We start from the raw sequence: 13,057 nt of genomic DNA on the forward strand, positions 1-13,057 counted from the left end.
GGACGAGATAGGATTCCCTTTGGACTCCCTTAAGACCAGCCCTTCATTAGGGTGCTACTGCCTAATGCAGAGTACTTCCTGCCCTACAAATAGAACACATTGCCTCCAATGCAGGAAAGTTTACCAGCATACAGTAACATTTCTAACTAGGTGTAACGGGGTCAGCACCCACCTCTCATTAGTGCCCCTTTTCTCTGGCCGATATGCCTGCGATCCCCGTTTTTTTCAGGGTGGCACCCACCTCTCATGAGTCCCTCCCCCCCAGCCGATGGTTCTCTCAGGGGGTCTTTAGCGATTCAGCCCTCCAGCCGAGTTTAAGTCCGGGGGTGCCGCAGGTGCTGGGGGAGGTGACTCAGGATCCCCGCTGGTACTGGGGGAGGGAGGGTTGGTGGGACTCCCTACCCGGCTCTGCATCCCTGCAGCTCCTAGGCAGCAGAAGTAGGGGCAGGGCCGGCTCTAGGTTCTTTGCCGCCCCAAGCAAAAAAATTTTTTGCTGCCCCCCTGTCCCAGCCCTGGGTTCCTCGCCGCACCTCCCTGCTGCCCAAACCCTGGGCTCTCCCCCACCACCCGCACCCCCCTGCTGCCCCAGCCCTGGGTTCCCCACCCCCGACTCGCACCCCCCTGCTGTCCCAGCCCTGGGCTCTCACCGCTCCCCCCCCCCCCCCGGCACCTCCCTGCCGTCCCAGCCCTAGGCTCCTCCTACCCCCCCACCATTGCCACACACACACACCTGCCACCCCAGCCCCGGGCTCTCCCCCCCCCGACACCTGCACCCTCCTTCCGCCGCAGCCCTGGGTCACTGGTGACTCGCTCCCAGGGCAGGTCATTCAGCAGGAATTTTAGATGTGCACAGAACACAGACAGGATTGGTTCCCATATGGTTACAGAACTGCAGTAAAGTGGAACAATTTTCAGCTTGTGTGATGGGAGGATATCTGGATGCGTATTATAAGACTATCCTCCATAAATGAGGAAAAGTTGAGGTGCCTTTATTATTCTTTTGTTCCACTCTTTCTTTCTATGGGGAATTTGCCAATGCAATATCACTGTCTTCCTTTTAAACAAACAAACAAAAAAAAGGCAATGGCTGTTGAAAATAGCAATTCCAGTCCTAATAACCACTGGGAAGCATTTCTTGCTCAATTTTATCCTATTTTTTCTACAGCAAGTTACAGTGGATCAGTATATTTGATTTGGGAGAAATGAAGTAACAGCTGCCCAAACTGAGCTTGAGCACTCCTGAATTTTGAGGTGTTTGAATCTGGAAGGCAGGTGCTGGGGGGGGGGGGGGGGGGGCTGTGGCTCCGCAGGGGAGCATGGCAGCATGTATGCAGCAGCGTGTCTGGCACTGCGCAAAGCCAGACACGCTGTCTGAGTAGCACGGTAAGGGGGGGGCTGGGAGGTTGGCGAAGGGGTAGGGGGTTCCGGGGGGGAAGTCAAGGGACAGGGGGGGGGTTGGATGGGGCGGCGGTTTGGGGGGGGCAGGGAGAAGGGGGGGTAGATGGGTCAGGGGTTTGGGGGGGCACTCAGGGGACAGGCAGCAGTTGGATAGGCATGGGAGTCCCAGGGGTTTGTCAGGGGACAGGAAGGGGGTGGGGTCCTAGGGGGGAACTTGGGGGAGGGTCTCAGGAGGGGGCAGTTGGGGACAAGGAGAGGGGAGGCTTAGATAGGGGGTGGGGTTCCGGAAGGGGGCAATCAGGGGACAAGGACCAGTGGGGCTTAGATAGCAGGGCAGGCACCAGGCAACCAAGCACATGTTTGGGGTGGCACCATGGACGTGCACAAGTCCATGGGGCCGGATGCGCTGCATTCGAGGGTGCTAAAGGAGTTGGCGGGTGAGATTGCAGAGCCATTAGCCATTATTTTTGAAAACTCATGGCGATCGGGGGAGGTCCCAGATGACTGGAAAAAGGCTAATGTAGTGCCCATCTTTAAAAAAGGGAAGAAGGAGGATCCGGGGAACTACAGGCCAGTCAGCGTCACCTCAGTCCCTGGAAAAATCATGGAGCAGGTCCTCAAGGAATCAATTATGAAACATTTAGAGGAGAGGAAAGTGATCAGGAACAGTCAGCATGGATTCACAAAGGGGAAGTCGTGCCTGACTAACCTAATTGCCTTCTATGATGAGATAACTGGCTCTGTGGATGAGGGGAAAGCAGTGGATGTGTTATTTCTTGACTTTAGCAAAGCTTTTGATACGGTCTCCCACAGTATTCTTGCCGCCAAGTTAAAGAAGTATGGGCTGGATGAATGGACTGTAAGGTGGATAGAAAGCTGGCTAGATCGTCGGGCTCAACGGGTAGTGATCAATGGCTCCATGTCTAGTTGGCAGCCGGTTTCAAGCGGAGTGCCCCAAGGGTCGGTCCTGGGGCCGGTTTTGTTTAATATCTTTATTAATGATCTGGAGGATGGTGTGGACTGCACTCTCAGCAAGTTTGCAGATGACACTAAACTAGGAGGCGTGGTAGATACACTAGAGGGTAGGGATCGGATACAGAGGGACCTAGACAAATTAGAGGATTGGGCCGAAAAAAACCTGACGAGGTTCAACAAGGACAAGTGCAGAGTCCTGCACTTAGGACGGAAGAATCCCATGCACTGCTACAGACTAGGGACCGAATGGCTAGGTAGCAGTTCTGCAGAAAAGGACCTAGGGGTCACAGTGGACGAGAAGCTGGATATGAGTCAACAGTGTGCTCTTGTTGCCAAGAAGGCTAACGGCATTTTGGGCTGTATAAGTAGGGGCATTGCCAGCAGATCGAGGGACGTGATCGTTCCCCTTTATTCGACATTGGTGAGGCCTCATCTGGAATACTGTGTCCAGTTTTGGTCCCCACACTACAAGAAGGATGTGGAAAAATTGGAAAGAGTCCAGCGGAGGGCAACAAAAATGATTAGGGGTCTGGAGCACATGATTTATGAGGAGAGGCTGAGGGAACTGGGATTGTTTAGTCTCCAGAAGAGAAGAATGAGGGGGGATTTGATAGCAGCCTTCAAATAACTGAAGGGGGGTTCCAAAGAGGGTGGAGCTCGGCTGTTCTCAGTGGTGGCAGATGACAGAACAAGGAGCAATGGTCTCAAGTTGCAGTGGGGGAGGTTTAGGTTGGATATCAGGAAAAACTATTTCACTAGGAGGGTGGTGAAACACTGGAATGCGTTACCTAGGGAGGTGGTGGAGTCTCCTTCCTTGGAGGTTTTTAAGGCCCAGCTTGACAAAGCCCTGGCTGGGATGATTTAGCTGGGAATTGGTCCTGCTTTGAGCAGGGGGTTGGACTAGATGACCTCTTGAGGTCCCTTCCAACTCTGATATTCTATGATTCTATGATTCTATGGGGCGGCCAATCTTGGGGTGGCGGGGGGCAGCGCGGAGCAGCGCGGCATTCCGCGGGGGGGAGGGGCGCTCCGGTGCACGGCGCTCGGCGGGGGGGGGGGGGGGCGTGGCGCTTGGGCGGGGGATTCTGGTTGTGCGGCGCTCGGTGGGGGGGGCTCGGCAGGGTGGCACTTTTTTTTGCTGCTTGGGGCAGCAAAAAAGTTAGAGCCGGCCCTGTTAGATAGGAGGGGGGTTCTGGGGGGAAGTTGGGGCAGGGGTCCCGGGAGGGGGTGATCAGGGGACAGGGAACAGGGGGGTTGGATGGGTTGGGGTTTCTGTGGGGGGCAGTCGGAGGGAGTGGATGGTGGCAGGGTGGGGCTACCCTCCCTCCCCATGGAGTGTCCTATTTTTTGAATGTTAAAATATGGTATCCCTACTCACAGTGCAGCTCTCCATTCATAGCAGACTGTAGCATGAGGTCTCAGCTTCCTCACTCCCTCCCCCTCTTTCCTGTTGGTAGTGGCCAAGGGAATGCTGGGAAATGTAGTTCTTTCCCTGCTCCAGGGCTGGCTCTATAGGCAGGGAGCTAACCAAGGAACTACAGCTCCCAGGATCCCCTGTTGGTTCTCAGCTCCCATGCTGGATCCCCGCCGCCCCTGCAAATGGGCTGCCCCAATCACGTGCTTGCTTTGCTGGTGGCTAGAGCGCCCCCCCCCCCCCGAGTAGGGGCCAGGGCAAGGGCTCTTCCACTGCTCCCGCCACAAGCACCGGCTGCCGCAGCTGCCATTGGCCGGGAACCACAGCCAATGGGAGTTGTGGGGGTAGGGCCTACGGGTGCCAGCAGCGTGCAGCACAGAGACCACCCCCACCCCTCTACCCCCTAGGAGCTGAAGGCCCCCCCCCCCAGGTAAGCGCCTTCCCCAACCCCTGTCCCTAGCCCTAAGCCCCCTCCCACACACCCAAACTGCTGCTGCTGGCCTCAGGCAGCCCCTGGACCAGCACCAGCCACTGCAGAAGTCATGGAGATCAGGGAAAGTGCGCAGTTCGGGACCCCTGCTAGTACTGGGGCAATGGGGGCCGGGCCACAGCATGCGACCTGGGACCCCTGCTGGTACTGAGGGAGGGAGGGTGGACGGGCTTCCCTACCTGGCTCCGCATCCCTGCAGCTCCTAGACAGCAGAGGCAGGGGCCAGGGCTGGGGCTCCTCTACTGCTCCCGCCATAAGCGCTGTCTGCTGCAGCTCCCATTGGCCGGGAGCTGCAGGGATGGGGCCTGTGGGTGTCAGCAGCGTGCGGCACGGAGACCCCCTCCGCCACCAAGGAGCTGCAGGGGAGTCCTCCACCCCAGGTAAGCGCCCTCCCCAACCCCTGCCCCTAGTCCTTAGCCCCCTCCCACACACCTAAACTGCTGCTGCTAGCCCAGGGGCTGCCTGGCTCAGGCACAAGTACAAAACTCAGCCAAATTATACCCCTATGTCCCCAAATTATCTGAAGTTAATATGTAAATATGGAGCTACCTTGCTCAGTCCACGCCTATTGGTCTTCAGCAGGTGACAGCAGAGAGCTGACTCTGTTACCTTCCTTCTTTCCTAGGCTTCAGGCCACAGGGCTTACCGTACTGACTGACTTCTCTGAGGATTTACAAGTCAAATTGTTAATTAGTTAGCGTTAAAATCAATCAAAAGTGAGTTTTTAAGAAATGCAGCACTTGGCTCATCTTTTCTTTGACTGAACGATCACAATAACAGAGTAAGACAGACATTTTTAGGTGGTTAAATCTCCTAGAAAACATGTGCATAAACAATTTTGAAGAAATTAGGTAGTAATTAAGTTATGTTCTTAATGATTGATGTCTAATTGTTATAATTCCAATCATGGATAACTCAGATCCTTCTTAAGTAGTGCCACTGTGATGGTTAGATACCACAGGGATGAGCAGCCATATATTTAACAACAAAATGTGATGTCAGAGGTAACAAAACCAATCAAACCTCTTCCTTACTAGCTAATTTGCCGGCTATAATTCTATTGCTGAAGTGGAGCGGTGGAGAGAGTGGGACGGTATCAAGAGTCCTCACCAGTACATTTTTTGGCTCCAACTATCAAGAGATTGGCCCCAGCTGTGTCTCCTCCTACAATTTTGTATAAAATTATGGCTTGTGTAAAATGGGGACAGGCACACCTTCATCACCACTCCTATGAGGTCTGGGGAGGAGCTGAAGAGAAACAATAACTACACAGCCCGGCACTTTGCTATTTGTAAAGTCCTGTGTAGACTTACGGCACTTTGTTATTAGAAGAGAGGGTGTGAATAGAATAGCATAGCTAGAGAAATAGATACAAAAACAGAGGGAAAGGAAGAGAGGGATGGGAGGAGGGAAAGTAGGAGAAAGAAACAGAAAGACAGACTGGGAGAAGGTGAAACAGGCAGAGAGAAAGTGTTGAGGGGAAAGGGAAAAACTTATTGGGGGACAGAGTGAGGTGGGAGAGACACAATGGAACTGCTCTCCTGGCTCGGGTCCCAGCTCCCATCCTTCTGGAACAGCTTCACAACTAGGGTGACCAGACAGCAAATGTGAAAAATCAGGACGGGGGTGGAGGGTAATAGGAGCCTGTATAAGAAAAAGACCCCAAAATCAGGACTGTCCCTATAAAATCAGGACATCTGGTCACCCTAGTCACAACACTTGGCCTCTCTTTTGCTGTGTTTATCCTGCTTTTCGATCACATGAAGCGCAGAAAGAGATGGAACAACTATCCCCCGGGTCCTGTCTCCTTCCCTTTCGTCGGGAACTTGCTGCAGGTCAATTTCCAATGTCCTCGCCTTGCTTTAACTGAGATAAGTGCCAGAGGGACAGATGCCTTTCATTGACTGGCAGAGAGGGTTGGTGAATAACACCCATGCCAGAGCAGTTTTCGGTTGGCAGCTGAAGTGCATTTATTATTTACTGCATTGCAGGAAGATTTCAGTCTATAAAAGGAGAAAAAGTTAAACAGAATAAAAGCAAAGCAAAAAAGCATTTTACATTTACATCATGTGAGCTTGTGACATCCCCCTCTCACTGTAATCAGTGTAGGTGGTTGGTTAATTGTTGATCAGTCATACACTAAGGAACTGTGTGTACATCGAGATTCTAAATCAGTTTGTTAATATAAAGAAAGCATTGACACTAGTTTACATTACTCTCATGGTTGAGAAAGCAGCTATGTAAGTGCTTTGTTCTTCATTTGGGCCCTTAAACTAGGACTTGGACACACCCTCCCAAGGGGTGTGTGTAAATTGGAGAATTACATCACTTTAGCAGCAATGGTTCCCATACACAACTGTACAGTAGAGCTGGTGTTGTACTTAAATGTACTGCACAGGATCTTTTCAGGGGGAATAAGGCAAAACGCCACATACAATGTAGATAAATCTCTGATAATTTTCATATGACTTTACATTGTGCCTCTTCATATAACCTTGTGGTGGGTCTACCCACGTGTGACCTCTGTTTTCATGGGACTTTGTATCAAAGCCTCATTTAGAAACTTTGCATTGCCCTTGGTATAATATTATAGCCCCTAAGGATAGAATAAGATAGAAGAAAAATTTCTTTTTGCTAGCAGTAGAACAAGAGCTCTCCCCCCCCCCCCCCTCTTAATCAATTGCCCTGTTGAATGAATGAGGTGTGGATGAACAAGGCATGGAAGGCAGCACCTCCAGACAGCCTCAACTGTTGGAGAGGGGCTGGGAGCCAGACCCAAGGACAATAAAACGTGTCAAGTGGGCTCATCAAAGACAAGCAGACATACCGAGGGCCTCGGGGGTTAAAAGCAAGCACCTTCTTTTGGAAATACCCTCTTTGGGACAACACTCAAAAGAAAGCAGCACAAAGGACCAATGGACACAGACACAGAGTTTGAATCTGGTATAGATTTGCATAAAAGGAAAGCTGCTATAAAAGTAAGGTGTCTTGCAGAGGACCCCGGGTCTCGTCTTGTCAACATGGGAGCATCGATCCGGATCGGCAGAAGCCCGGCTCCACCCCCTCCCCCATCTAACTCACCTGGCCAGTGAAGTTAAGGGGAGCAACTAATTGGTAACAACAAGACGGAGTGTGTTTGTGTGTGTGTGTGAGTGTAAGTGTAATATATTATATGCATATAATACAGTGTTAATGAATACATGTATTACTAATAAATGTGGCGTTTTGTCTTATTCCCCCTGAAAAGATCCTGTGCAGTACTTTAAGTACAACACTGGTGGGAATGTTTTCATTGAACCAGTTTTTAGACAACAAATGCTGGTTTTGATGGCTATTCCCGGGGGGGGCCTTTCAAAGGGAAAATTTGTTCACTTTGGAAAATGTTTGTTTCGGAGTTCTTCATTTTTAATTATTTTTATATTCTTTCGTAACACATCAGTAGCAGTACTATTCAGAGCACTATTACCACTGACATGTTGTTATGGATAAAATGTAATACTATACAAATAAAAAAGCCCCATATAATAAAACAGCATTAGAATCCAAACTTCCAGATTTCAAAATGACATTTGAAACAAAAACTTTCAAAAACAGAACTTTTTTTGGAAATTTCAATGTCTGGGAGTTTGTTTTCATTCTGATTTTAACAGGAAACAAATGTCAAAATGTTAAAATTTCCCGCTGACTGGAAATTTAGTTTTGACCAGAGTGAATGGACAGCTGAGTATTGGTGCAGTGAGACAGTACTTTGAAACCCAACAATGTTCTTTATGGACAAATAGCAGTTGGGAAATTAAAGTGGCAGGGGAGAGGGACGCTGATTGCCTTCCCACCCAAATCCACATGTCACAATATGAAAACGTGGTATTGAGCTAGATCTCTCCTACCAGGTTTGGGCATATTCCCTCTTGGGTCTACAGCAGTGGTCCCCAACCTTTTTGTGGCCATTAGCACATTCATGTTTTCAGAAGAGTGTGGCGGGCGGCAACAATTTTTCAAGGCTTATTTTGTATTTGTACATTGAATAACATGAAAAGCATCATATTTAATATTACCTAATATATGAATCCAGAGAGAAGAGAGAAGCCGCGAGGACAGAGAACACCGGCGCCCGCAGCCCGGGAGTACTCTGTCCCCAGCAGGCGCGGGGCCCCGGCTTCTCTTCCCTGCTGGGCACTAGGCGGACCCCGCATCTGCTGGGGACAGAGAATACCGGCGCCTGCAGCCCTGGAGTTCTCTATTCCCAGCAGGCACAGGGCCGCGGCTTCTCTCCGGCTTAAGCCGCGGCCCCACACCAGCTAGGGACCGAGAACACCGGCGCCTGCAGCCTGCAGCCCCGGAGTTCTCTGTCCCCGGCAGGCGGGGGGTCGCGGCTTCTCTCCAGCTTATGCCATAGCTCCGCACCTGCCTGGGACCGAGAACACTGGCGCCCGCAGCCTGAGTTCTCTGTCCCCATCAGGCGCAGGGCCCTGGCTTCTCTTCCCTGCTGGGTACTGGGCGGGCGCACATAAATGCCCCGGTAGGCACCCTGGCGCCCGCGGGCACCGTGTTGGGGACCACTGGTCTACAGCCTTGCAGGGATTAAGCACTCTGCAGTCAAAGCTCCTGTACTCTCTGCCTTTCACAGACTATGCTACAGTGTCTCTCATTTTAAGCTACAGCCTTTGTAGCTGTTTTTTTCTCTTTAATCCTGTTTTTCTTTTTTCTCTTTTACTTGACAGCCCAGTGAGAAGTTTGGAAAGATCTTCTCTCTTCAGGTTGAATGGAAAAATGTGGTCATGCTGAATGGGTTAGAAGCTGTAAAGGAAGCAAAGATGAGTGGTTCTTTACAACCAGTCTCATTAAATAAAAGGTTCTTCTGATCCCAAAGGACGAGCCACATACCCAGGTTAATATATAACTCAGATTTTACCCAAAAATCACACTGATGCCCATCCTTTAGTATCTAAAATCTAAAAGTTTATTTATAAAAAAGAAAGAAAGAAAGGTGAAAGATAAACGATGCAGAAGAAATCTGCAGATATGGGACTTTATGAATTCAAAATGTTACCGCTTGGGTTAGTTAATGCAGGAGCCACTTCTCAGAGGCTTGCCAATCAAAGGACTTTGGATGAGCTTATATCAACCCTATCGCGATATTGAGCAGTTCTTGGTCAGAGCACACGAATCACTTGGGAAATGTATTGCCCAAACTCAGAGATGCGGTAGTATTCATAGAATCATAGACTATTAGGGTTGGAAGGGACCTCAGGAGGTCATCTAGTCCAACCCCCTGCTCAAAGCAAGACCAATTCCCAACTAAATCATCCCAGCCAGGGCTTTGTCAAGCCTGACCTTAAAAACCTCTAAGGAAGGAGATTCCACCACCCCCCTAGGTAACCCATTCCAGTGCTTTACCACCCTCTGAGTGAAAAAGTTTTTCCTAATATCCAACCTAAACCTCCCCCACTGCAACTTGAGACCACTACTCCTTGTTCTGTCATGTGGTACCACTGAGAACAGTCTAGATCCATCCTCTTTGGAACCCCCTTTCAGGTAGTTGAAAGCAGCTATCAAATCCCCCCTCATTCTTTTCTTCTGCAGACTAAACAATCCCAGTTCCCTCAGCCTCTCCTCATAAGTCATGTGCTCCAGCCCTCTAATCATTTTTGTTGCCCTTCACTGGACTCTTTCCAAGTTTTCCACATCCTTCTTGTAGTGTGGGGCCCAAAACTGGACACAGTACTCCAGATGAGGCCTCACCAATGTCGACTAGAGGGGAATGATCACGTCCCTCGATCTGCTGGCAATGCCCCTACTTATACAGCCCAAAATGCCGTTGGCCTTCTTGGCAACAAGGGCATACTGTCTACTCATATCCAGCTTCTCGTCCACTGTAACCCCTAGGTCCTTTTCTGGCCCCATGGATTTGTGCTCATCCATCTTTTCTAAATAGTCCCGAACTACTACCTTCTTCACAGAGGGCTGGTTACCTCCTCCCCATGCTGTGCTGTCCAGTGTAGAAGTCTTGGTGCTCAGTTTGTTCGTGAAGACAGAGGCAAAAAAAGCATTGAGTACATTAGCTTTTTCCACGTCCTCTATCACTAGGTTGCCTCCCTCATTCAGTAAGGGACCCACACTTTCCTTGACTTTCTTCTTGTTGCTAACATACCTGAAGAAACCCTTCTTGTTACTCTTAACATCTCTTGCTAGCTGCAACTCCAAGTGTGATTTGGCCTTCCTGATTTCACTCCTGCGTGCTTGAGCAATATTTTTATACTCCTCCCTGGTCATTTGTCCAATCTTCCACTTCTTGTAAGCTTCTTTTTTCGTTTAAGATCCGCAAGGATTTCACTGTTAAGCCAAGCTGGTGGCCTGCCATATTTACTATTCTTTTTACACATCAGGATGGTTTGTTCCTGCAACCTCAATAAGGATTCTTTAAAATACAGCCAGCTCTCCTGGACTCCTTTCCCCCTCATGTTATTCTCCCAGGGGATCCTGCCCATCAGTTCCCTGAGGGAGTCAAAGTCTGCTTTTCTGAAGTCCAGGGTCCGTATACTGCTGCTCTCCTTTCTTCTTTTTGTCAGGATCCTGAACTCGACCATCTCATGGTCACTGCCTCCCAGGTTCCCATCTACTTTTGCTTCCCCTACTAATTCTTCCCAGTTTGTGAGCAGCAGGTCAAGAAAAGCTCTGTCCCTAGTTGGTTCCTCCAGCACTTGCACCAGGAAATTATCCCCTACACTTTCCAAAAACTTCCTGGATTGTCTGTGCACTGCTGTATTGCTCTCCCAGCATATATCAGGGTGATTAAAGTCTCCCCTGAGAACCAGGGCCTGTGATCTAGTAACTTCTATTAGTTACTGGAAGAAAGCCTCGTTCACCTCATCCCCCTGGTCTGGTGGTCTATAGAAGACTCCCACCACGACATCACCCTTGTTCCTCATACATCTAAACGTAATCCAGTATTGTAAATGTGAAATTGGAGCAGCCAAAGTTCCTTATTTGGGACACTGGGTTGAGTGCAAGCAAATCTTTCCTGACCCCTTGAAAGTGGAAGCCATTGTTAACTGGCTTATATCCCAGACCAAAACGGAATTCCAGTCTTTCATAGGCTTGGTTAATTGTTACTGCCGATTTGTGCCTGGGTTCAGTGACATTGTGTCTGCTCTCACAGGCTTGTGCAAGAAGATAAAACCAAACACAGTCATGTGGGCAAAGGCTTGTCCACAGGATTTTGATATGGTAAATAAAAATTCTGTCCAGAAAGCCTGTTCTGGCCAGTCTTGATTTTGATAAAGTGTTTGAACTATGTACTGATGTGTCAGACATTGGTTTAAAGGCAGCAGCAGTGCAATCAGGGGAAAGTAACAAAAGCCCCTTGCTTTCTTGAGCAAAACACTGACTCCCACTGAACAGAATTACTCTGTCATAGGAAAAGGAGGCTATGCTGTTGAGTAGACAATCAAACAATTAAGGTCCTCTCTCTTTAGCAGAGAGTTTGGGGCTTTAACTGACCAATCTCCATTAATTTGGGTACATAGAACCAAAGGCACCAATTCCAAACTTGGCGGTGGAGCATGAGGCTCCAAGAATATGACATGGAAATTGTGCCAGTGGCTGACCCTCCTACAGTACTGTAAGAGGGGAGATGTGACCTGAAGACCCCTTTGTGCTAATTGGCAAAGGGCACACTCAACTCACTGATGTCCAAATATTTAGCCAAATAGTGTTTTGTAAGGTGACACACTGGCCAGGGATAGCATTGTGTGATGTATGTATGGGTTGTGTATAGAGAGTTATGTATGTGTGTTGTAATATAGTCTTAAAATATGTTGTGGAGGCAGCTGATAAACAAGTATCAGAGGGGTAGCCGTGTTAGTCTGGATCTGTAAAAAGCAACAGAGAGTCCTGTGGCACCTTTAAGACTAACAGATGTATTGGAGCATAAGCTTTCGTGGGTGAATGCCCACTTCGTCAGATGAGAAAGAAGCCGGGGGGATGAGGGGGCTCTGATGTCGAGGTGTCCATCCCCGCCCCTGTACCCCATCTCTGCAGGGCTCAGGAGTGGGACGTGGGACAGAGCTTGCTGGTGGCTGCTGCTGTGTCTGAACAAGCAGACTTCAGACTGTTGAGTGCCGATCAACTTAAAGGGGCAGCGTGTGTGTCTCTCTCACACACACTGTGTCGCTCACTCATATATACACTGTGTGTCTGTCTGTGTGTCTCTTTCTCTCTCTCACACACACACACACACACACACTCACTCTGTGTGTATCTCTCTCTCTTACACTCACCTCCCAACACATAGTTACGTTGTTGTTGTTGTTGTTACTTCTTGATATTTCCTGCAATGTACATATATTCTCTGTAATTTTAGTCTTTCAAAGTGCTGTTGTTTGAGTTTTTTGACTGGTCTATGCCTTTCATAATTTGTATTTCTCTCTTATGCTTAAATTTAATTCTTTGTGTAGTGAGTTCTAAAATGCCTAACCTGTCCTGCCTATTGTAATTATCCCTATGGTAACATTTTAAAAATATATATTATGTCCAGGTTTTTTGTTTCTACATTACCTCTCTTTAACAGGCAGGAAGCTTTGGAAGAGTCAAAAAGATGACATTCTTTATGAAGAAGTCCCTCAGCAGAAACAGCAGATGGCGGCAACCATCAAAATGCTCTACCAGATGGCAGATAAAATTGATGGTACCCATCAGAACTGTACCATTATGAGTCTCATGTCTAAGCGTATTAGTGCTGTTGCTAGTAGATTGGGCATCGTTGGAATAAATGAGGAATC

Source organism: Chrysemys picta, chromosome 1, assembly GCF_011386835.1.
Source record: "Chrysemys picta bellii isolate R12L10 chromosome 1, ASM1138683v2, whole genome shotgun sequence".
Taxonomy (NCBI): domain Eukaryota; kingdom Metazoa; phylum Chordata; order Testudines; family Emydidae; genus Chrysemys; species Chrysemys picta.